Source organism: Lithobates pipiens, unplaced genomic scaffold, assembly GCF_037356315.1.
Source record: "Lithobates pipiens isolate NorthernLeopardFrog02 unplaced genomic scaffold, aLitPip1_a1.2 Scaffold_10, whole genome shotgun sequence".
Classification (NCBI taxonomy): Eukaryota; Metazoa; Chordata; class Amphibia; order Anura; family Ranidae; genus Lithobates; species Lithobates pipiens.
The window spans coordinates 100,063,152-100,087,094 of record NW_027507686.1 but is presented as its reverse complement, the minus strand read 5'-3'; the positions used below and the strand labels follow the sequence as shown (position 1 = coordinate 100,087,094).

At 47.8% G+C, this 23,943-nt stretch overlaps 5 pseudogenes; all 5 read left to right on the top strand.

The window, feature by feature from the left end:
* The first annotated feature begins 5,443 nt into the window (after positions 1 to 5,443).
* Positions 5,444 to 5,562, top strand: LOC143951262 (5S ribosomal RNA; annotated as a pseudogene).
* A 313-nt stretch (positions 5,563 to 5,875) lies between these two features.
* Positions 5,876 to 5,994, top strand: LOC143954496 (5S ribosomal RNA; annotated as a pseudogene).
* Positions 5,995 to 6,753: 759 nt separating this feature from the next.
* On the top strand, positions 6,754 to 6,872 carry LOC143948829 (5S ribosomal RNA; annotated as a pseudogene).
* A 2,010-nt stretch (positions 6,873 to 8,882) lies between these two features.
* LOC143955241 (5S ribosomal RNA) lies at positions 8,883 to 9,001 on the top strand (annotated as a pseudogene).
* A 10,332-nt stretch (positions 9,002 to 19,333) lies between these two features.
* On the top strand, positions 19,334 to 19,452 carry LOC143953207 (5S ribosomal RNA; annotated as a pseudogene).
* Positions 19,453 to 23,943: the final 4,491 nt, after the last annotated feature.

The following is a 23,943-nucleotide window of genomic DNA, read 5'->3' as shown; positions in this document are numbered from 1 at the left end:
GGAGGTGCAGGAACAGAGCGGCCTCCACTACATAAGTGAGTGTGAGTGTCTCTTGAGTTTCCGTGCCCCTCCCTCTGCCTCAGCTTGCAGCCCCTGCCCTGACCCGAAAAGGAAAAAAAATCGTGAGCAGTGGCCGCCAGCCATTATGCATATATTGTTAGGGCAGCCTAGGGGGAAATTGCCACCCTGCCCCCCGGCCCAGCCCGCCCCTGTAGACCGCCAAGGACCGGTGGACCTAAACTGCAGCCTGCAGTACACTGCACCCAAAGGTGATATCCTCTTGCCCTCTGACATCCACCTGATAGAATCTGGTGAATGTGTGGACTGATGACCAAGTTGCAGCCTTACAGATCTGAGCCAGGGAGGCCTGGTGATGCACTGCCCAAGAAGCACTTACAGCCCTAGTTGAGTGCGCTTTCACTTGAAAAGGAGGGATCTTCCCTTTAACACTATAGGCCTGAGAAATAATCTGTCTAATCCACCTTGAGAGAGTGGATTTTGATGCCTCCTGGCCCTTCCTAGGGCCTTCCGGCAAAATAAATAAGCAATCAGTTTTCCTTATCTGAGCAGTTGCCTGATGATAGATACTGATTGCCCTTACCACATGCAAAGTGTGCAAAGATTCTTATTCTGCGGACTGTGGGTCCGGAAAAAAGGATGGTAGGATTACATCTTGATTCAAATGGAATCCTGAAACCACCTTAGGCAGAAAGGACCTGTTGGGACGCATTACCACCCGGTCCTTATGAATAATTAGATACGGCTCTTTGCTGGAGAGAGCTGCTAGTTCTGACACTCTTCTAGTCGTGGATATGGCTACCAAGAAAAACAATTTTTTAGTCAAAAGAACTAACGAAGCCTGATGCAAAGGTTCAAAAGGTTGCCCCTGCAAAGCTGAGAAAACCAAATTCAGAACCCATGGGCACACCGGAGGTTTGACTGGCGGCCTTATCCGCATAGCCCCCTGGATGAAAGCCTGCACCAGGGAATGCGATGCAAGTGGCTTCTGAAAAAACACTGACAAGGCCGAAATCTGCACCTTGATAGTGCTTACGGCCAAATTCATTTCTAGGCCTGACTGGAGGAAGGCCAAGATCCTGCTAATGACATACTTTCTAGGATGCCATTCCCTGAGTTCACACCAGGAAACATATGCCCTCCAGATTTTGTAGTAAATAAGCCTGGAGGCCGGCTTTCTGGCATTGACCAGAGTAGAAAGGACTGGCCCCGAAAGCCCACGGTCTCTCAGAATGTGGGTCTCAGCAGCCAAACCGTCAAATTCAGACTGTGTAAAGCAGGATGGTAAATTGGACCATGTGAGAGCAGATCTGGCCGGAGAGGGAGGATCCACGGCCTGCCTACTGCCAACTTCATGATCTCTGCGTACCACGGTCGCCTGGGCCAAGCCGGGGCTACCAAAAGAACCAACTTTGTCTCCCTCTTGACTCTTCCCAGGAACCGCGACAGAAGCGGACACGGGGGGAAGGCATAAATCAAATTGTACTTACCCCAGGGAACTGTCAGAGCATCCGACCCCTGAGCGAGTGTATCTCTTGTCCTTGACACGACCTTGTCCAGTTTTCTGTTGAACCTGGACGCAAACAGATCTACGTCTGGAGTACCCCACCTGCGACATATGTTCCAAAATACGGCGCGGTGCAGATCCCATTCTTCTGGGCACAACTGCTGGTGGCTCAGAAAATCCGCCTGCCAATTTTCCACTCCTGGAATGAAGACTGCAGAAAGGCATGGTACATGCCTTTCTGCCCAGACAAGTATGCGATTCACCTCTTTTTGAGCAACCAGACTCCTGGTACCGCCCTGGTGATTGATATAGGCCACTGCAGTGGCATTGTCAGACTGAACCCGAACAGGGAGACCCCGTAGTCTGAAAGACCAGTTTATGAGAGCCATATAAACTGCCCGGATCTCCAAGACATTTATGGGCAATAGATTCTCGATCGCAGACCATTTCCCCTGCGAGCACGTCTCCTCCAACACTGCTCCCCAGCCTGTCAGGCTGGCATCTGTCGTAATAATCTTCCATGGAAGAGGAAGAAAAGTTTTGCTTTTCAGCGAATTCTCGTTTGTAACCACCAGACGAGACTCTTGCGTGTCCCTGGGGATAGACGCATAGGAAGATCCAACGACTGGGGCTTCCTGTTCCAAGCCGCAAGGATGCATCTTTGCAGAGGCCTTCAGTGGAACTGGGCGAATGGAACGGCCTCGAAGGAGGCGACCATTTTCCCTAACAGTCTCACAACCAAATGGGGGAAGATCATCTGCCCAGAATTAGGCGCACCAGATCCCCAATGGCCAAGGCTTTTGGCCTTGGTAGAAACACCTTGCCCTGAGCGGTGTCGATAACCATACCCAGGTATTCCAACCTGGTAGCAGGCTGTAGGGATGACTTTTTATAATCCAACCTAGACGTTCCAGGTGTTCTAGCGTTCTGGTAACACCGTGGTTCAGGAGCGCTACTGTTTTCTCTATGAGAAGCAAATCATCTAGATAAGCCACATGACACACAAAAATTGGCACATGGAGATATGCATCCTTGATGTCTATTGATGCCATAAACTCCCCCCCTTGCAGGGAGGAGACCACAGTGCGAATTGACTGCATTCGGAAGGACTGGATGCGTAAAAAACTGTTCAGATCCTTCAGATCCTGGATAGGTCTGACACTTCCATTTGGCTTTGGAACAGTGAAGAGATGCGAGTAAAACCCTGAACCCTGTTCTTTTGGGTCCACTTCTACTATCACCCCCTGGTATAGTAAGTGATCTAAGGCCAGAAATAGCGGTCTTTGCTTTACTGGGTCCCTGGGGATCCTTGACCTTAGAAAGCGAGAAGGTGGAATCTCCTGAAACTCCAGCTTGTAGCCCAGAGATACCGAAGAGACCACCCACTTGTCCCGGATCTCTTCCCGCCAGGCTTCCGCAAACTGCAGGAGCCTTCCTCCCACTCGGCCGAGCGGGGGCGCCCCTTCTCAAGGAAGCTTTTGGGCTCTGCTTGGCAGGCTTTTGACCCCCGGATTTCTTCTGCGCCTGGGCCCGGCCTTGAGCCTTTCCTGTAGAGGGGGGTTGAGAAGACCGTCGCCACTGCTTAGAGCTTGATGCTCCGGGAGAGAGAGAACGCCTAAATGATGGACGTTTTGACTGCAAGGAGAGTAGATTTACCCCATGAAATTTTTTGGACGAATTTGTCTAATTCTTCTCCAAACAAACTTTCCCCTTTAAACGGGAACCCAATCAAATGCTTCTTGCATGATAGCTCAGCTGTCCAATTCTTTAGCCATAGGGCCCTTCACATGTGTACCAACAGGAGAGACAAACGAGATGCTTGTTGGACAGAATCCAAAATCGCATCAATCATGAAACACAGAATTTGAGGTATTTCTGCATAATTCTCCACTTCCTCACTGGGAAGGAGGCCAAGCATCTGCTTAACCTGTTCCTTGAGGAACTGACACAACCCCACAGCTGCGACTGTAGGTTGCACTACAGCGCCAGTCATGGAAAAGGAGGCTTTTAATAATGTTTCCAGCTTTTTATCAGTTGGATCTTTAAATACCTGAGCATTATCCAAAGGACAGGTCAGGTTTCTATTCACGCAAGAAACAGCCGTATCGACAGATGGGACCTCCCATTTCTTGGTGAAACTTTCCTCCAGAGAATAAAGCATAGAAAACCTTTTAGGAGGAGCAAACAGTTTATCGGGATGTTCCCAATCCTCATGCAACAATTTATCCATTAAGGGATGAATTGGAAAGGAAAAGGCAGTCTGTGGGATTTTCCTGACTCCCAGGGAAGAAACAGAGGATGTAGCGATCTCAGCAGCAGACATTCTGAATGTGGTACGCACCAATTCAGTATAATACTGCACCTGTTTTCTGAGCGCCTTGGAGGAGGGGACTCTCTCCTCTTCCTCTGGTTCATCCAACTGCTCAAGATCCCTGTCCCAAGCTAGGGATCTCTCTTCATTGTCAGAAGTGTCATCTGAAAGAGGAATCTCAGCAGAGGGAGGGGGTCTACCCCTTTTCCTGCTGTCTTTCAGGGAAGCTGAAACAATATGTTTCTCCCTTCAAAACCCTCCAATGTAGCCCTAAGGGAGTCCTCAGTGACGTATATCGGGGCTGAAATATTAGGAGAGGCTGCAAAACCTGACAGGGGCACTGACTCATCCTGTGAGGCTGGCTCCAGTCTTGCAGGGGGGGGGGGGTGGTAACCTACAGGCATTTTTATAACCCCCTAGACCTAGGAAGTGACTTACCAGTGCCCTTGTATATCAAGAGGCTTCCGCGCTCTATGGCAAATAAGGTCAGAAGGCAAAATAACAACAGGAGCAGCAATCACTGTATGAGTTGGCTCTCAATGCTATATATACTTAAAACAGGGGGGGTTGTGTTGCGCTACCTTGAAAACCAAATAATATGAAAAAATAAAAATAAATCATTAATACTAGCAAAAACGAGTATCGGTGCAACTGAGTTTGTAAACTAAAACAGTGCCAAGTGCTTAAAAGTTATATGAAAAGTGCATACATGCATTTATACATAAATTAACTATTTAAAGGTGTCTCTGTGCATCATTCAGGTGTCAAAAATTCAGGGTACATTGCTAAATGCAATAAAACACATATCACCAAATAAAAAAAATAAAAAAAAAACAGTGTAAAATTGCAGTGTATATAAAATTAATTAAAACACGCAAAAAATAGACTAATTCCAACGGGAATCAATAGCAGCAAATGAGTGAGTTACGATAACATCAGTGAATCACACTAAAGTGTCCCATACATAGTCCAATCGTGCAATTTGAATGCAATAATCACAATCCAAAAATTAAAGTGCAATGTGCCAAACCAACTCTCTTCTGGTGATATTCCGTGCCAGTGATGCTTATGCTATATAATTACCTCGCAGCTGCAAGGTATGCAGCGAGAAACAAAGCAACTAAATTACAGAGAATGATCAAAGGGATGGCTGCAGAGCGGACTTCTGGAGATACCACAAACTCCTGCGATTTCCTCGTGGGTTATAAATGACAGGCAAGCTCAAAGGGATAAGTCAGAAAGGTCCACCATGGTGTAGTATTTCAAACCAACACTTTTATTTAAGATAAAACTTGTCTACTCACAAGAAAAACGGAACAGTACACAGTTATAACAATGGACCGGCGAGCGCCTTGCTCGGATGTAAACGTCACTTCCGGTTTCCTACGCGTTACGTCATCCAATGACTTCAACTGGGATCCCAGTTCTCATCTGATCTCAGAGGCTAAACAGGGTCAGGCCTTGTTAATACCCGGATGGGGGACCACCTGGGAATACTAGGTGTGGTAGACTTCTTCTTATGTTGTTGGCGTTGACTTGTTTTTTTTGTTTCCCAAGGTGACCATCTGGGCGTTTGTCAAGAGGGTGAAAAAGTGCCTGAAGAGATTGCCTACGGGCACATCACCCTGAAAGCACCCGATCTCGTTTGATGTTGGAGGCTAAGAAGAGTCAGGCCTGGTTAGTACCTGGATGGGAGACCACCTGGGAATACCAGTTATTGTAGGCTTCTTTTTATGTTGTTGGCGTTGATTTGTTTGTTTTTTTTCACTTGTTTCCCAAGGTGACCATCTTGGCATTTGTCAAGAGGGTTGAGAGTGCCCAAAGAGATCGCTTACAGCAGCAACACCCTGAAAGAGCCCTATCTCTTCTCATCTCTGAGGCTAAGAAGGGTTGGGCCTAGATAGTACCTGGATGGGAGACCGCCTGGGAATACCAGGTGTCGTAGGCTTTTGTTGTTGGCGTTGACCTGTTTTTCCGCTTGTTTCCCAAGGTGACCATCTTGGTGTTTGTCAAGAGGGTTGAGAGTGCCTGAAGAGATTGCCTATGGCCACATCACTCTGAAAGCACCCAATCTCATCTGATCTTGGAGGCTAAGAAGAGTCAGGCCTGGTTAGTACCTGGATGGGAGACCACCTGGGAATACCAGTTATTGTAGGCTTCTTTTTATGTTGTTGGCGTTGATTCGTTTGTTTTTTTCACTTGTTTCCCAAGGTGACCATCTTGGCATTTGTCAAGAGGGTTGAGAGTGCCCAAAGAGATCGCTTACAGCAGCAACACCCTGAAAGAGCCCTATCTCTTCTCATCTCTGAGGCTAAGAAGGGTTGGGCCTAGATAGTACCTGGATAGGAGATGGCGTTGGAATACCAGGTGCCGTATTCTTCTTTTTATGTTGTTGACATTGACCTGTTTTTTTTTCGCTTGTATCTCAAGGTGACTATCTTGGCATTTGTCAAGAGGGTTCAGAGTGCCCAAAGAGATTGCCTATGGGCACATAACCCTGAAAGCGCACAATCTCTTCTGATCTCAGAGGCTAAACAGGGTTGGGCCTTGCTAGTACCTGGATTGGAGACCACCTGGGAATACTAGGTGCCGTAGGCTTCTTTTTATGTTGTTGGCATTGACTTGTTTTTGTTTCGCTTGTTTCCCAAGGTGACCATCTTGGTGTTTGTCAAGAGGGTTGAGAGTGCCTGAAGAGATCGCCTACAGCCCCATCACCTTGAAAGTGCCCGATCGTGTCTGATCTCTGAGGCTAAGCATTGTCGGGCCTGATTAGTAACTGGATGGAAGACCGACTGGGAATACCAGGTGCCGCATGCTTATTTTTATGTTGTTGGCGTTGACTTGTTTTTGTTTTGTTTGTTTACCAAGGTGACCATCTTGTTGTTTGTCAAGAGGGTTGAGAGTGCCTGAAGAGTTCGCCTATGGCCACATAACCCTGAAAGCACCAGATCTCGTCTGATCTCAGAGACTAAACAGGGTCAGGCCTTGTTAATACCCGGATGGGAGGCCACCTGGGAATACTAGGTGCTGTAGACTTCTTCTTATGTTATAGAAACAATATGGTCCAACCTATCCAGTGACACCGTGCAGAGATAGGCACATCATCTCCTAATAAATATGAAAATTACAAAACGGGGAAGGGGGATGGGAAGGGGAAACAAGGGAGATTTTTAAGCGGTGCAATTATAAACACTAATAGAACGAAATATAATAAAAATTTATTTATTCATATACATTAAAAAGCACTATAGTGTCAAATATAGTACGTAGAAATACAAAGAACAATGTACGCATTTTTACTGGACTAGAGGGATCCCGGAAATGCAAGTTGAAAGACTGATAGCACTCGTTCCCAACATGTTTCGCAACAAGCTTCTTCAGGGGAATGTGCAACTAACGATAAATATAATATAGAATTAATATACAAAGTAACATAAATCTACAATGTAATTACAAAGATACATAGATAAATATAGATATATATAGCAACCCAGGCATATGTGATCTAAACAAAATGGCGCTTACCACCTATCGACCAGCAACCGCAAACCAGGAATCAACACTAGATGAAGATATGTGCAACCGGCGTCACCGGTGTCACCGGCGTCACCGGCGTCTGACGTCACCGGCTCGATGCGGACATTCTGGAGAGAACACCGCGCATGTGCAGAGCCAGTTACGCCGACTGCCAGACTACATTTCCCATCATGCCACTAAGCTGGAGGTGGAGCTTCCAGCTGGGCAGTTGCCAACAGGGTTAACAATAGAGAGATGGCCATAATGGGTCTCTGGTGTTATAGAGACGGAAGTAGACAAGCCTGTATGCAAACTAGCCCTATCCCCATAATAGGGGTAACAGCCAGTGATCCACCATAACGGGTGTCCCCAAAGTCAATGACTCAAGAGGCACCCTGGGTGTCCGTATGCCCCCCAACCAAAAGGAAAAGGCTAATGGACCCACTGATTTGTCCCAGCGATGCAAAAAAAAAGGTATCGATTAATCCCGGACACGGCGCTAGCGATCTGTGGAGCGCCGCCCTGTGAACGAGAGTCATAGTGAACAACAGAGATCCCAATGTTTGTGCAGCATGATCCGCGAACACAGATACAAACAAACCAGGGTACCATGATAACTAGTTTATTATTAGACACAAAAGGAGAAAAAAATATCAATTATAATTACAGCAATGATCAAGTCAATTCATATGGTGTTATAACAAATCCAATAATGAAATAATAAAAAAAAAAAAAAAAGGGGGAATGGGGGAGGGGAGGAGGGGGAGAAAAAAAGAAGGAAATTTCTTCATCTAAGTCCTGTTGTCAGGGAAAACCCAGAATGGGGGTTAGGGGAAAAAGTGGAAAAGAACACTGTTATAAAAATGATCTAAAACTGATATTTTCATTGAACCCCGGGTACTGGGTATCTTTTAAAGTGAAAATCCATTTGGCCTCGGTTTGTAAAAGAAACTTGTCAACAGAACCACCTCGTGAATTCAAGGGTATATGTGCCAAAGCTGTAAAACGAATCCAATCAGGGTCAAAGGAATGGTAAGTCCCAATATGCCTACTTATGGCTGTGACTTATTTAGTATAGGTTTAATATAATCCTTAATGCGGATTGAAAACAGTCGTTTAGTCTTACCAACATAGAAGCCTCCGCATCGGCATTGCGCTAGAAATACGATGCCGGGGGTGGAACACGTAACATGAAACTTAGGAAAAAAACAACTACCATTGGGTAGTTTCACTTTACAAGAGTTATTAATATACGGACACGTGTCGCATTGACCACAGGAATATGTGCCGAATTGTTTCAAAGAAGTGGATAATGGATTGTCAATAAAATGACTTTTAACTAAACAATCTTTTAGAGATTGTGATCTCTTAAAAGTAATTGCAGGTGAGTCAGTTATGTATTGATTTACCATAGGGTCGGCCTGTAATAAAGGCCAAAATTGTTGCACGATGGTCCGAAAGCATTTTGTTTGTTTACCAAGGTGACCATCTTGGTGTTTGTCAAGAGGGTTGAGAGTGCCTGAAGAGATTGCCTATGGCCACATCACTCTGAAAGCACCCAATCTCGTCTGATCTTGGAGGCTAAGAAGAGTCAGGCCTGGTTAGTACCTGGATGGGAGACCACCTGGGAATACCAGTTATTGTAGGCTTCTTTTTATGTTGTTGACATTGATTCGTTTATTTTTTTTCGCTGGGCACATCACCCTGAAAGCACCCAATCTCCTCTGATCTCAGAGGCTAGAAAGGGTCGCGCCTTGTTAATACCTGGATGGGAGACCACCTGGGAATACTAGGTGCTGTAGGCTTCTTTTTATATTGTTGGCGTTGACTTGTTTTTTTTGTTTGTTTCCCAAGGTGACCATCTTGGCGTTAGTCAAGAGGGTTGAGAGTGCCTGAAGAAATCTCCTACGGCCACATCACCCTGAAAGAGCCCAATCTCATGTGATCTGAGAGGTTAAGCAGGGTTGGGACCAGTTTAGTACTTGGATGGGAGACCGCCTGGGATTTCCAGATGCCGTAGTCTTCTTTTTTTTTTTTTTCACATCAATAGCATTTATTGAAAATAAAGGTGAAACAATAACAGGAGTTATAACATTACAATTGCATTTGGTGGTACATAAAAAATACTTTAAGAATCAGCGAAATCTTGTCCTCTTGGTACACCTATTTGCCAGAGGCTATAGCTTGTACAATAAAAGCTACTCGATCGTCTAAGGCAAACCCCCTTCGTCTAGTATTCTTAACCAGTGAGGAAAGAATGTGAGTAAGCTCGCAGGTGCCTAAACCGCCTGTACCATACAGCAAAATGAACTAATCCTCCAGATAAAATCTGTGATTAATAACTGAAAGAAAGATCATTCAGAGTTGAAGGGAGCAGAGAGGAAAGATAAAAGAGGAAAAGAGGAAAAAAGAAAGAGAAGAAAAAAGAAAAAAAAAAACCAGAGAACGGAGGTGAGTAGTCTATGCAAGTATACCATGCCTCAGATGGTCTGGAGGATATCGGCATGTCTCTTAGAATATCTGAACACTACCCAAGGTGTCCAGGTGTCATGAAATTGGTCCACCACCTCATGGGCCTGAGCCACCGTTTCTTCCATTGCATAGGTATCAGCTACCTTAATCAACCATTCTTTCACCGTGGGGACTCTGGGGGAACGCCAGTGCAGCGGCACCAGTGCTTTAGCAGCATTCAGCAGATGTTTGAGCAACGAATTTTTATACCTCTTCCGAGGTATGTCGGTGATGTGCAGGAGACAACAAGCCACGTCCAATGTAATGGAGGTACGTGTCATTTGAGTGATTAATGATCTCACCTCATCCCAGTAGGGAGTTAACTTGGGGCAGCTCCACCAGATGTGTGTAAGTGTCCCCACATCGCTTTGGCATCTCCAACACATCTCCGACACCTGTGGGAACCATCTGTGAAGTTTGTCTGGAGTGTGGTACCATTTTATCAGTAGTTTGTAGCATAACTCTTGGGTGGAAGCGCTAATTGAACATTTATGGGCCAATGCACAAGCGTCCCCCCACTGCGAGTCCGTAATATTTCTTTGGAGTTCCAGAGACCACTTAATCTTACAGTTGTCCTCAGAGTGCTTAGTTAGATTCTGCAGCCAGGAATACGCTACAGAGGTAGTCTTAATCTGTCGCTCACCAGACGCACAGACCGACTCAAAATCCGTCAAGGGTCTATGAAATGCTTCCTTATGTCTCGGGGAATTAACAAAGCTCCTGAGTACGAAGTACGTCCAAAGGGGGATTTTGGGGGCTTCCCAGTCTCTCCTAAGTGTGTTCAGGTCTTTCATTCTGCCATGGGTGAAACAGTCCTTCACCAGCCTCGGGGCTTCAGAAGTCGCGTTATAGAAGAAAGTGTTTCCCGTCCCCGGAATAAAGTCCGGGTTGTCTCGTAGTGGAGTCAGGGGGCCATATGGGGTTGTTACAGCAAAATATTTTGTCGTCGCGTGTAGCAGTGCCAGTGTTGTCTCAGTCAGGGGGTTCAGGCTAATCTCTTCTTTTAGTCTGTTCAGGGGAATCAATGACAATCTATTCTCAGACAGCATGTCTTCCAATCCCACCCAGTCCTTATCGCTCTTATGGCATTGCCAATCGACTATCCTGGTCAGGTGGGCCGCTAACTGGTATTTCTTGAAGTCCGGAAGCCCCAGCCCTCCCTTGACCTTGGGTTTCGTCAGAAGGGCGAATCTAATCCTCGCCCTCTTTTTGTTCCATAAGAAATTCAACACCAGTGAATTTAATTTATGGAAGAAGCTTCTCGGAATCCGGACCGGTAGCGTCCTGAATAGGTAAATCAGTCTAGGTAATATTGACATCTTCAGAATAGCGGCCCGTCCAAACCAGGAGAACCACCGCGCACCCCATGAACGCAAGTCTTCTTCAATTGTTTTTAGCAACGGGGGAAAGTTAAGATCAAAAACTTTACCAATGTCTGGCGCCACCCACACCCCTAGGTATTTAAGCGCTACCTTCTCCCAGCGGAACGGGCAGTTCCCTTCAAATCTAGTTAGGTCTTCAGGGTTTAAGTTTATATTTAAAGCTTCAGATTTGGAGTAGTTGATTTTTAAATTTGATATGTAACCAAAGTTCGTAAAGGCCTTAAGTAAATTGGGGATCGGCGTGTGTGGGTCCACTAGGTAAAACATCAGGTCATCGGCGTAAGCCGCTACTTTAAACTCCCTATCTCGAACCCTGAACCCTCTGATCGAGTCCTCCCCTTTGATCGTTCTAATAAACGGCTCAAGGGAGAGTATGAATAAAAGTGGGGACAGGGGGCATCCCTGTCTGGTCCCATTTGCGATAGTCACCGGATCCGACAAGGAACCATTAACCCTGACTCTAGCCAAGGGATTTTGGTATATCGCCGAGAGCCACGACATCATCCGCTCTCCCATTCCTACCCATCTGCATGAGGCCAGCATGTAATCCCACGCAACTCGGTCGAAGGCCTTCTCCGCATCCGTGGACAGGAGAAGGCCTCCGAGCTGCCCTGCACGAGCGGCCTGAGTCAGCAGAAGCGTTTTAATAATGTTGTCTTTTTCCTCCCTCCCCTGCATGAAGCCTACCTGCTCCGGACCAATCAGGTCCGATAGTAGGGGGCACAGTCTGCAAGCTAGGATTTTTGTCAGTATTTTTAGATCTAAATTTAGTAGCGATATCGGCCTGTAGCTCGAGCATAGGGAAGGGTCTTTATTGGGTTTGGGCAGCACCGCTATATGTGCTGATAGGAAGTCGGGGGTGACCTGTCTGGGTATGGACAGGGAGTTCAAGGCTTTCTTAAGGGGAACCGAAAGGATATTCAGGAATGTTTTATAATAAATGGCCATGTAGCCATCTGGCCCAGGGCTCTTCCCAGTCTTCAGTTCGTTAACAGCCCTTTTAATCTCTTCATCAGAAATCTGTTCGTCAAGGAGAGCTAGGTCTTGGTCCCCAAGAGATGGGAGTCCACTTTTTAGTAAGAAGTCCGTGATAATTTGGGATCTGTTGCCGTCCAGGTCGGGTGGTCTATGTTGTGGGGTAGGTTATATAACCCCATATAGTAGTCGTGAAAGTGTGCAGCTATAGTTTCGTTGTTGACCGCTAAGGAACCGTCCGCATTCCGAATCCCATTGATGGTCTGTCCTGAGTGGTGTTCCCGAAGGGCTGTGGCAAGCAGTCGGCCAGATTTGTTGCCCCCTTCATAATAAATATTTTTTTTGAAAAATAACATACGTTTGGATTTAATGAGAAGCAAGTCATGTAGGTGTTTCCTGGTTTCCAACAAGTCTGTGGCCGTTCGTTCGCATAGTGTGCATTTGTGCAAAGTTTCAAGTCTATTTATTTTTTCCAATAGGCCCCTCGTCTCCTCTTCCTGAGCTCGCTTGCGTCTCAAACCTAATTTGATTAGTACCCCCCTAACAGTGCATTTATGTGCTTCCCAGAGTACCAGTGGGTCCGTGTCGGGTAAGTCGTTGGTCAAGAAATATTATTTAATCGCTTCCTCAATTTGAGGTAGAGTGTGGGGGTCTGTCAGGAGGGATGAATTTAATCTCCAGGTGTCGGATTTCTGTCTATGCAAATTAAGGTCCAGGGTCACCGCTATTGGAGCATGGTCTGAGATAACTTGTGTGCCTATTTTGGCGGCACTGATGACTGATAAATCGCGTTGGGACACAAACAGGTAATCTATGCGGGAATATTTTTTATGAGATGCAGAGAAGTGTGTGTAGTCTCTACCCTCTGGATTCAATAAACGCCACGAATCTACGAGTTGTAAGGATTGCAGAAGCTTCTTGATCTGTCTCAGTACCTGAAACTGGACACATGACTTCCCCGTCAAGGTATCCGCTAGTGGGTCTAAGGGGATATTAAAATCCCCACCCAAAATGATGCAACCTGACACGAAACCCTGTAATTCCTGCATTAGTTTTTTGCAAAATTGTAAGTGGTTCCTATTGGGAAAGTAAGTGTTGGCCAGGGTAAGAGGCCTGCCCTTGTAGGAGCCTTTTAGGAAAATATAACGTCCCCCCGGGTCGGAGACCGTCTCGGATACTTCAAATGGAGTATCTTTACCCAGAAGAATTGAAACCCCCTTTGTCTTGGATAAGGGATTAGTAGCATGGAAAGCTCTTTTAAAGAATCTATTAGTCAGTCTGTGCGTCTGGCGCGAGAGAAAATGCGTCTCCTGAAGGAAAACGCATTGTGGCCTACCTTTTTGCAGTTCTCTGAGGACCGTGGTTCTTTTTTCCGGAATGTTCAATCCCTGTATATTGTGGGAGACCACCAGGGGCGTGGAGCCCAACGTTGAGTATGCCATTCAAGAAATTCCTTAGGCCTATAACCCCAGGCTTGTGTTCAGACTGGTCTCGCCCTCTGTGGTCTGGAGATCTAGGAAATCAATAAAATAAAGGTAGAACTAAAAGAAAAAGAAAAGAAAAAAAAAACCCTCGGGTTATGGACAAAGTACGAAACTGTTGTACCCTTTAATAAAGCAAGTCAACGCGTGGGAGGTATTAGAATCTAGTAACAGATAGGAAAGAACAGTGGAGAAAGAAGGAGAGGGAGGAATGAATGAAGAGCTGAAAGGAATGAAAAAGAGGTAGGGAACAGCAGACAGAAGATAGCTGTCCCCGAGTGTAAGTGAACAGATATTTAACCTCTGTGAGCTGTACTCAGCCCACAGGATTACAAATTAGCCTCTCGCTGAATCCGGCAAAGCGCCCGATCCTGGAGGGCTTGGTAGGGTCGTGGGTCAGTCCAGAAAGCGTATCGCTTTTTCTGGAGTGCTGACCTGAATAAGCGACTAACCAGGACACTGTAAAAAAAAAACAGAAAAATCAAAACAGAAGAAAATAAAGAACACAGTGTCTAAGAACAATCAATTAAACAGCACGCTGAAATGGGATAGAGAGTCAGCAATAATAAACCAATTATTTGTAAAAGAAAAAGCAAAAAAAAAAAGTCTGTCATCTTCGTTCTTCTTAACCTATAAAAGGAGAATACATTAAGGCCATCTAGGCAAGAGTCCGTGGGTCATCCTTCGTCTGACATTGTCTCCTCTGGGGTATGAACTTACATTACAATACCGGGTAGGGTCACGGCCACCTCTTGTTGGACCATCACTGCCCTGATAGAAGCTGTACAAAGTAATTGCTCACTGAGCACGAGGATAGACCAGTCTGTGGGTATGCTGGGGGCAAACAGTGAAGGAGATGCACACTAAAAAAGCCAGATGCACAGAGTTAGCCGGGAAACAAAGTTCATGCAATCCTCGAGGGGGCTGATGAGTGTGAAGCGTGTCCAAGCTTTACCCGCCTAAGACAGAAAGTGCAGCAATCCTCCCCCAGACTCCTGTGCCATGCCAAATCCTTCAAATAACTGGCTCTGCAAGGTTGCGCTCTAGGTACATGGACACAATAACACTGCTTGGGTAGTGGAAATTTCTAATATCGTCTTATCGAGTCATTACCTACCCACTAGTTGCACCCCAACCACAAAACAAGAGAGTTAGTAGGTCACAGTATGAAAGGCGAGGTGTTCATTACCAGGGGTGGGCTAATGTGTGTCTTCCATAACATCAATCTCTAGCCCGCCCAAGACATACCCCTCGAAGCCATACGTTTTGCAGGGGTGACCCAAAGAATTCCCACGTAGAGCACACTGTGGGATAGAACAAATCAATCTAACCCTGGTCCCCCTCACTAGCTCTAGAAGGGGCACGGTGGGAGTCAGGGGTTCCCATGGCTGAGTGATTCCCTGGGTTGTTCCTCATGCGCTTCGGGAGGTGTTTTTCCGGCGTTGAACAAGCTGAACCAGGGGGCTCCTGGGGCCCTACCGATGGCAAGAACTCCTGGTACCAGTCCGGTAGTGACAGTGGTTCTATGTGCAGGGCCTCGCAGAATTCCGGAAGGTCTTGCGGGGTACGCAGGGAAAGCTGCTTACCTCCGTGTGTGACTACCAAAGCGAATGGGAAGCGCCAGGTATAGCGAATCTCCCTCATCCTGAGGACATCTAATAGAGGGCGCAGGGCTCTCCTATTGCGCAGTGTGATTTGTGATAGGTCTTGGAAAAGCATGATGGCTGCTCCGTTAAAGACAATGCAGTCATTCCTCCTGGCTCTTCTCATTATATCCTCCTTAAGGGGGAAGCTCTGAAGACAGCAGATTATGTCCCTGGGGGGGGCAGAGTCCGGTCCCTTCGCTCTGAGTGCTCTGTGGGCCCGTACAAAATCTATGGCGGTGTCTTCCTGTCTATCCAAGAGGCTATTAAAAAGTCTTCGTAGAGCAGGGACTATTTGATCCGGTTCCACCGACTCTGGGATCCCCCGTACCCTAATGTTATTCCTCCTCCCCCTATTGTCCAGGTCCTCTAAATGACGGTTCATTTCTATGAAATGTGAAGAGTGGGCCACCGCCACTGATTCCAGTGCACGCAGGGGCGGGCTGGGCCGGGGGGCAGGGTGGCAATTTCCCCCTAGGCTGCCCTAACAATATATGCATAATGGCTGGCGGCCACTGCTCACGATTTTTTTTCCTTTTCGGGTCAGGGCAGGGGCTGCAAGCTGAGGCAGAGGGAGGGGCACGGAAACTCAAGAGACACTCACACTCACTTATGTAGTGGAGGCCGCTCTGTTCCTGCACCTCCCGTCGGTCGCACTCACACTAATCCACTGACAGTGGAGTGAGAGACAACCTGACCTGTCAGTTCGTGTGGGGGATTCCCCCCCTCCTCTCCTCCGAACACTGCAGCCTGTGTGAGCGTCCGCCCACTCTGTTCCCTCCCCTGCTTCCTCATTGGTAGAGGGAGGGAGCCCATCAGAGCCTCCAGCAGCTGCAAAGCATTGTGGGACATGTAGTCCCGGTGGCCTAATAGCAATTCCTGGGCGCAAAAAATTCCCTAGCCTGACCACAGGAAGAGAACAAACGAGAGGCTGCGGGGGAGCAGACTGTCACCCCATGAGGCTGATCCTGAGGACAGAGCAGAGATAATGTAAGTTTTTTGGTGAATGTGTTTTTTTTATTTTTTCTTAAAAAGAAAAGTCTTACACTATGAAGATTTCTCACTTCTTTCCCATTGTTTCAAGCTGGGAGCTGATATTATTAACCCCTTCATGCCTAAACCTTTTTTGACACTATATATATAATTTTTTTTTTTTTTTTTTAGCAGAGACCCTAGAGAATAAAATGCCAATTGTTGCAATATTTTACGTCACACTGTATTTATGTAGCTGTTTTTCAAATACAATTTTTTTTGGAAGAAATACACTACCGGCATTTTCATCCCTTCCTGCCCAGGTCAGTTTTCATTGTGCGGTCATGCAACATTGTACCCAAATAAATTTTTTCCCACAAATAGAGCTTTCTTTTGGTGGTATTTGATCACCTCTGCGGTTTTTATTATTTGCACTTTAAACAAAAAAAGAGTGCCAACTTTAACCACTTCAGCCCCGGACCATTTTACTGGCCAAAGACCAGACCACTTTTTGCGATTCGGCACTGCATCGCTTTAACTGACAATTGCGCGGTCGTGCGACGTGGCTCCCAAACTAAATTGACGTTCTCTTTTTCCTACAAATAGAGCTTTCTTTTGGTGGTATTTGATCACCCCTGCGGTTTTTATTTTTTGCGCTATAAACAAAAATAGAGCGACAATTTTGAAAAAAACGCATTATTTTTTACTTTTTGTTATAATAAATATCCCCCAAAAATATATAAAAAAAAATTTTTTCTCTCAGTTTAGGCTGATACGTATTCTTCTACATATTTTTGGTAAAAAAAATCGCAATAAGCGATTATTGATTGGTTTGCGCAAAAGTTATAGCGTTTACAAAATAGGGGATAGTTTTATGGCATTTTTAGTAATATTTTTTTTTACTAGTAATGGCAGCGATTAGTGATTTTTATTGTGACTGCGACATTACGGCGGACACATCGGACATTTTTGACACATTTTTGGGACCATTGTCATTTATACAGCAATCACTGCTATATAAATGCAGTGATTCCTGTGTAAATGACACTGGCAGTGGAGGGGTTAACCAGGGGGTGGCAGTGTAGGGGTTAAGTGTTCCTAGGGGTGTGTTACTAACTGTGGGGGGGGGGGGGGGCTGGGCTTTCATTTAGTGAACACTGATCTCTGCTCCAATCACACGGAGCAGAGATCAGCGTAATTTGTTGCTAGGCAGAACGGGGAGATGCTGTTTACAACGGCATCTCTCCGTTCAGCCGCCCCGTGAGACGATCGCAGATATGCCCGCGGCGATTGAGTCCGCGGGACCCATGACCGGACTCACAGGGGTCCCAACCAGATTGGACGTACCTGTACGCCAATATGCCTGCCTGTGCCATTGTGCCGATGTACATCGGCGTGCGCTGGTCGGGAACTGGTTAAAAAAAACACAATATTTTTTACTTTTTGCTATAATATGCCAACTTAAGCCTTAACAGTTTAGGCTGATGTGTAATTTTCTACATATTTTTGGTAAAAAAAATTGCGATAAGCAGTAATAAGTTATTGATTTGTGGAATTTTTATTATTTTTTTCTTTTTACTAGTAATGCTGCAATTTTTATTGTGACTGTGACATTGCGGTGGACAGATCGGACACTTTTGACACTATTTTGGGACGAGTGACTTTTATACAGCGATCAGTGCTATAAAAATGCACTGATTACTGTATAAATATCACTGGCAGGGAAGGGGTTAACACTAGGGGCAATCAAGGGGTTAAATGTGTTACCTAGGGAGTGATTCTAACTGTGGGGGAGATGGGACTGACTAGGGAGGAGACCAATCCTATATACTAGGAACATACGATCTGTCTCCTCTCCCCTGACAGGATGTGGATCTGTGTATTTACACACACAGATCCACATTCCTGCTCTGTCATGAGCGATTGCGGGTGCCCGGCAGACATCACAGCAACTGGGTACGTGCATCGGCTCCTCGTGACGTGTACCTCAGTGTACCGCCAGGAAGCCAAGGATGTCCTATGATAAAGAGCACACTGGTGACATCTATCATAGAACCTGGTCCAGGAGGCACGACTTCGTATGACAGAAGCCGCACTGGGTAAGCGGGAGATCTCCGCTCTGTGTTATCCAGCAGCTTTTCTCTCTCTAATCCCCATGCACTGAACAGACTGCATTGATGGGCTATGGTGAGGCTGCATTGATGGGCACTGACAAGGCTGAGCTGATGGGCACTGGTGAGGCTGCATTGATGAGCAATGATGAGGCTGCATTGATAGACACTAGTAAGGCTGCATTGATGGGCATTGGTGAGGCTGCATTGATGGGCATTGGTGAGGCTGCATTGATGGGCACTGTTGATGGTGAGCTGATTCGTGGATTAATGGGCCACTTGACTAGACTTGCCCCCCAGGCCTAAGGCTGCCAGCCCTCCCCTGAGTGCACGGATGTCTTTGTCTCTCCGTTTCCCTGCCGCCTCTGCTGCTGTGATATTCTCTGTGAGAACCAGCAGGTTGGTTTTTAAGTCCGTAATGGCCGCTGAAAATGTGGACTTAATGTCTGCAGCAAAGCCCGACATGTGGTCGTATGTGAGGGGTTTGGAGGAGTGAAAACGACTCCTACCTGTGTCCTCCGGAGCGGACTGAGAGTCCTCGCTAAAATCTTCCTCCTCGCCATGCGCCCGCGCCATCTTGTCTGGGCCGCCGGTCCTCAGCATGGATTGAGATTTGAAGATTTCGGTGATATTCCTGGCTGCTCCGCCACTTGGGTTCCGCCGGGCACTCGAGTGAGGGGTGAGCTGTGTTTTCTTGCCCATCTCGAGCTGCTGGTGTGGGACAGACTGTGCTTTTTGCCGACTCTCTCCCCGGAGCTCAGCTAGTGCGCCGCCATCCTCGCTGCTGGCCAAGCCACGCCCCCAGTCTTCTTTTTATGTTGTTGTCGTTGACCTATTTTTTTCCGCTTGTTCCCAAGGTGACCATCTTGGCGTTTGTCAAGAGAGTTGAGAGTGCTTGAAGATATTGTCTACGGCCACATCACCCTGAATCTGTTCCATCTCGTCTGATCTTGGAGGCTAAGCAGGTTCGGGCCTGGTTAATGCCTGGATGGGAGACCGCCTGGGAATACCAGGTGTCGTAGGCTTCTTTTTTTTTTCAAATATAATTTTTTCTCCAAACAGGGGAAGATGGTCCCCTGAGTACATAATGCAACAGAGAAATACAGAGCAAAAAGCAGCTGAACAATACTTGATACTGGTATATTTGCAACTGTGAGTCTGCCTTCCATCAATCATAATGATTCGAGGCACGGATGAAGTACTGTACCAAGATCCAGGGTCACACAAACCCCAGGTCCCTCTGGCATAATCCATCCAGAGGGGGGTGTGGGGCCGTCATTCCCAATTTTCCACTTTTTCCAAAAGAGAGAGGGGGTGGAGGGGGTGAGAGATAGGGGAGGAAGGCAGAAAAGAGAAGGGGTGAAAGATCAGGAAAGGAGAAGAGGGGACGAGACACGATGGCAGCCACTGCCCAAGGGGCCAGTCAAAGAAAGCTCAGAGCACTAAGGCGATAGCAGGCTACATCCTTCCAGCGAGAATATAAAGGTATTCCAGATGTCCCAGGTTTGTTTAAAAAATTCTTGTTTACCTTGTGATGTGAGTCCTCCATTTTTATTTTTTTTATTTTTTTTCAAATAACAATTTATTTGGTTTTCGTGGTCGCATAACAAAAGTAATAGCACAGGCATACAGCAGTGGTAACATGGCTTCCAAAACACAGGAGGCCCATTGTAAATAGACAGTGCAGAAGAATACAGTACCGGGAAATGCAGCGGGATCAGACCAACCGACCCAGGGTGCACAGCAGGACGGAAGACACCAAAAGTCAGTTATCCGTGCTGGAAACCAAAAGGCCACCCAGGGCCTGCTGCCTAGCTTATATGCCAAACTTAAAACAAAACAAGGACCATCAGTAGTATGAGCGAGAAGAGTGGAAAAGAGAAGAGGAGAGAGAAGGAAAGAAAGAGGGAAAGACATAGAAAAGGGAATAGAGTGCCAACGGTCCACATCACCATGTCCACACCGGTTCACCATCAGTCCTCCAGCAGCCGCCATCTCCCCCAGACCAGGTCATGCTCCTCAAGCCTGTCCCTCACCCTGGCAGTCATTTTCTCCATGAGCTCAACATCCTTGATCCTGGAGTAAAGGGCCTCCCTAGACGGGGGCAATGGATTTTTCCAGTTAAGGGCTATCAGGCAGCGGGCCGCTGTCAGGATGTGCCTAAGGAGCTTCCGGCCCGGCCTAGTCAGAGCGGGTTGGGACCGGCCCATCAAGAAAAATTTGGGGGAGTGGGGCACAGGAACGTCGAATAGACGCTGGAGCAGCCTACGAGTCGTAAGCCAGTATGGGGCAATCAGGGGACAGGCCCAGTAGATATGGAACAGGGAGCCCCGCTCCCTCAGACATCGCCAGCAGCGATCCGAGGTAGAGGGGTATATCCTGTGGAGAATATCCGGGGTCTGGTACCAGAAGAAAAGAATTTTGTAGAAATTCTCTTTGTACAATGTACACAGAGAAGATTTGGCTGCCTGGCGCCACACCCCCTGCCAGGTCTCAAGGGGGAGCTCCTCACCCAATTCCCCCTCCCAGCGTTTCATGTAGGAGTGCTTCCCCTTCGTTTGAAAGTGGTATGCGTTGAGGACGCGATAAATGTCTGAAATCAACCCTCTGCGATTCCATCCTGCCAGGATTATCAGTTCAAAGGGAGAGGGCGGGGAGAACCGTAGGTGAGGGGCCCTAGATTGTGCAAAGTGCCTAATTTGTAGGTAGCTGTAGAACGTCTGATGGGGGAGGTCATGCTTAGCCTGGAGCTCCGAGAAGGACAACAGCCGTCGTGTTCTGGGGTCCACCAGGTGCCCCAAGTGGAACAGGTCACGCGAGGCCCAAGGCCAGGACATCTGGTGGGTCAAGCTGGTCGGTAGAGTCGGGTTGTAGAGGAAGGAGGTCAGTAGGGAGAACTCAGAGTGGAGACTGTGGTCGCGGGAGAGCTTCCGCCAGAGGAGACGAAGCTGGGCCATCAGCCCCAGTAGTCGACCCGAATCTATATCGAACTTCGCTCCCCATAAGAAACTGTTTGGGTGTACAGGAGCCAGCCAGATCTTTTCAATCTCTGACCATCTATTATAAGACTTCTGCGGAAACCAGGAGGCTATGGCCCGCAGCTGACCAGCCTGGTAGTAGCGGACTAAGTCGGGGAACGCCAAACCGCCGTCAGAGCGCAAGGCCGTCAGGACAGAGCTCGGGACCCGGTGTTTTCTGTAGTTCCATACGACTTTCAACAGATCCTTCTGGAGCCCGCGTAACTGTGCATACGGGACCGGGATTGGCAGTGCCTGGAACAGATACAGGAGCTTGGGGAGGATCACCATTTTAATAGACGTGATCCGTCCTATGAGTGATATGTGGTGGGCCTTCCATTTACGTAGTAATTCCCTAATCGCCCGAAAGAGGGGGGGGAAATTAGCCTGATATAGGGAGTGGAATGATGGCGTAAGGAGGACCCCCAAATATTTAAGGGAAGAGCTTTCCCATTTGTATGGGAAAGCGGCGCGTAGGCGGGTCGTCTCAGTCGCCCCCATGTTTAGTGGGAGGGCCACCGATTTGGACGGGTTAATTTTGTAGCCGGAAAGTTCCCCATATCGGTCTAGCTTGGAGTGGAGGTTGGGGAGTGAGATCCCGGGCTGAGCCAAGGTGAGGATAACGTCATCTGCGAAGAGCGAAATCTTGAATTCCTTGCCCCTGACCGGGATCGCCCGAATATCGGGGTTGCTTCGAACGGCAGCCGCCAGAGGCTCCACACATAGAGCAAAAAGGAGAGGAGAGAGCGGACAGCCCTGGCGGGTGCCATTAGTGATAGAGAAAGTTGAGGACGTGGCGAAGGGGGTTTTAACCTGCGAGGAGGGGGTGGTGTAGAGGTGCCGCACCGCTCGCAGATATGGGCCCCGGAAGCCCATGCGGTGTAACGTGGCCTCCATAAAGGGCCAGCTGAGGCGGTCAAACGCCTTCTCGGCGTCTAAACTGAGAACCAAAGATCCTAGGTTATCCCTATTCGCCACGTCAATAAGATCAATGATCTTTCTAGTGTTATCCCCTGCCTGTCTCAAGGGGACAAATCCCACTTGATCCTTGTGTATTAGGGAAGGGAGGATTGTGTTAAGGCGATTCGCTAGCAGCTTCGTAAAAAATTTTAGGTTATAGGTCGGTAACTAGCGCAAACAGTCGGGTCTTTGTCTGGCTTGGGAATAAGGGAAATAAACGAGCCTAGCATGTCGGTCGGGACCGGGGTCTGTTGGAGAAAGGAGTTAAAAAGCTTGGTCATGTGCGGGCTTAAGAGGGGTATAAACGCCTTGTAGTATTCGTAGGGGAGCCCGTCTGGTCCCGAGGACTTGTGGGCAGGGAGGGTCCTCACAGTCTCCAAGAGCTCCTCTTCAGTGACAGAGGCGTTCAGTTCTCGGAGGTCCGCGTCTTGCAGTCGGGGTAGAACTATATTGTCCAAGTACTGGGTAATGCGGGCGGACTGGTCCGAGGTTGGGGGATTGTGGGGGATGTCCGGTCTGTTGTACAAGTCAGTATAATAGTCCGCGAACGCATCCACCATCGCTTGGGGGTGGGTCAAAAGGTCCCCCCCTTATTTTTAATTTGGGCGGGGGCAGAGGTCGCCGTACGGTCCGCCAGTTTCCGGGCCAATAGTGACTGTGCTTTGTTCCCTTTGTCATAGTACAGTTGTCGTAAGCGGACTAGAGCTTTCTCAACCGATCCCAACGCCAGGTCCCGAAGTGTCTGCCTAGTCTGGACGATTCGCTTAAGGGTGGGGACGGAGGGGGAGACCAAGAGACGGGCCTCAAGGGTCTTAAGTCGTTTTTCAGCCAGTAACCTGGCGGTCCGTGCGTCCCGCTTTAAGGCTGAAGACAGAGCTATACAGCGCCCCCGGATGACAGCCTTGTGGGCGGCCCAGAGGGTAGTGAGGGAGACGTCTGGAGTGTCGTTCTCAACAAAATAGTGCCGGAGCGAAGACTCCAGCTCCGCCTTTGCCGGAGCATGCTGCAGGAGATAGTTATTCAGCCTCCAGGTGCAGGGCTTATAAAGGGGGGAGTCCAGTGCTAGAGTTAGAGTTATGGGGGCGTGATCTGACCAGGAGATGGGGAGTATATTTGCAGATTGGACCGCCCACAGTGTCGCGTTGTTAACAAAAAAGTGATCGATGCGCGAGTGTGTGCCGTGGGGAGCGGAGAAGAAGGTGTACTGGCGGTCTTGCGGGTGCAGAGCTCGCCAGGCGTCAAAAAGACCCCGCCTTCTGGTAATTTGGCGGAAGAGCCTGGAGTCTCTCAAGGTCCTAGCCTGAGGCATCCGGAGGCCCACTGCTAGGCGATCTCGGAGTGTGGACTGAGTAAGGTTAAAATCTCCCCCTATCACCAGGAGCCCGGGGGGCGTCTTAAACAAACGGGAAAACACCTTAGACAAGAATTTATGTTGATGGACATTGGGGGCATAGAGGACGCATAAGGTCAGTGCCTGCGTACGCCACAGACCACGGAGTATAATGTAGTGGCCCCGTGGATCTAGGTGCACGGAGGTAC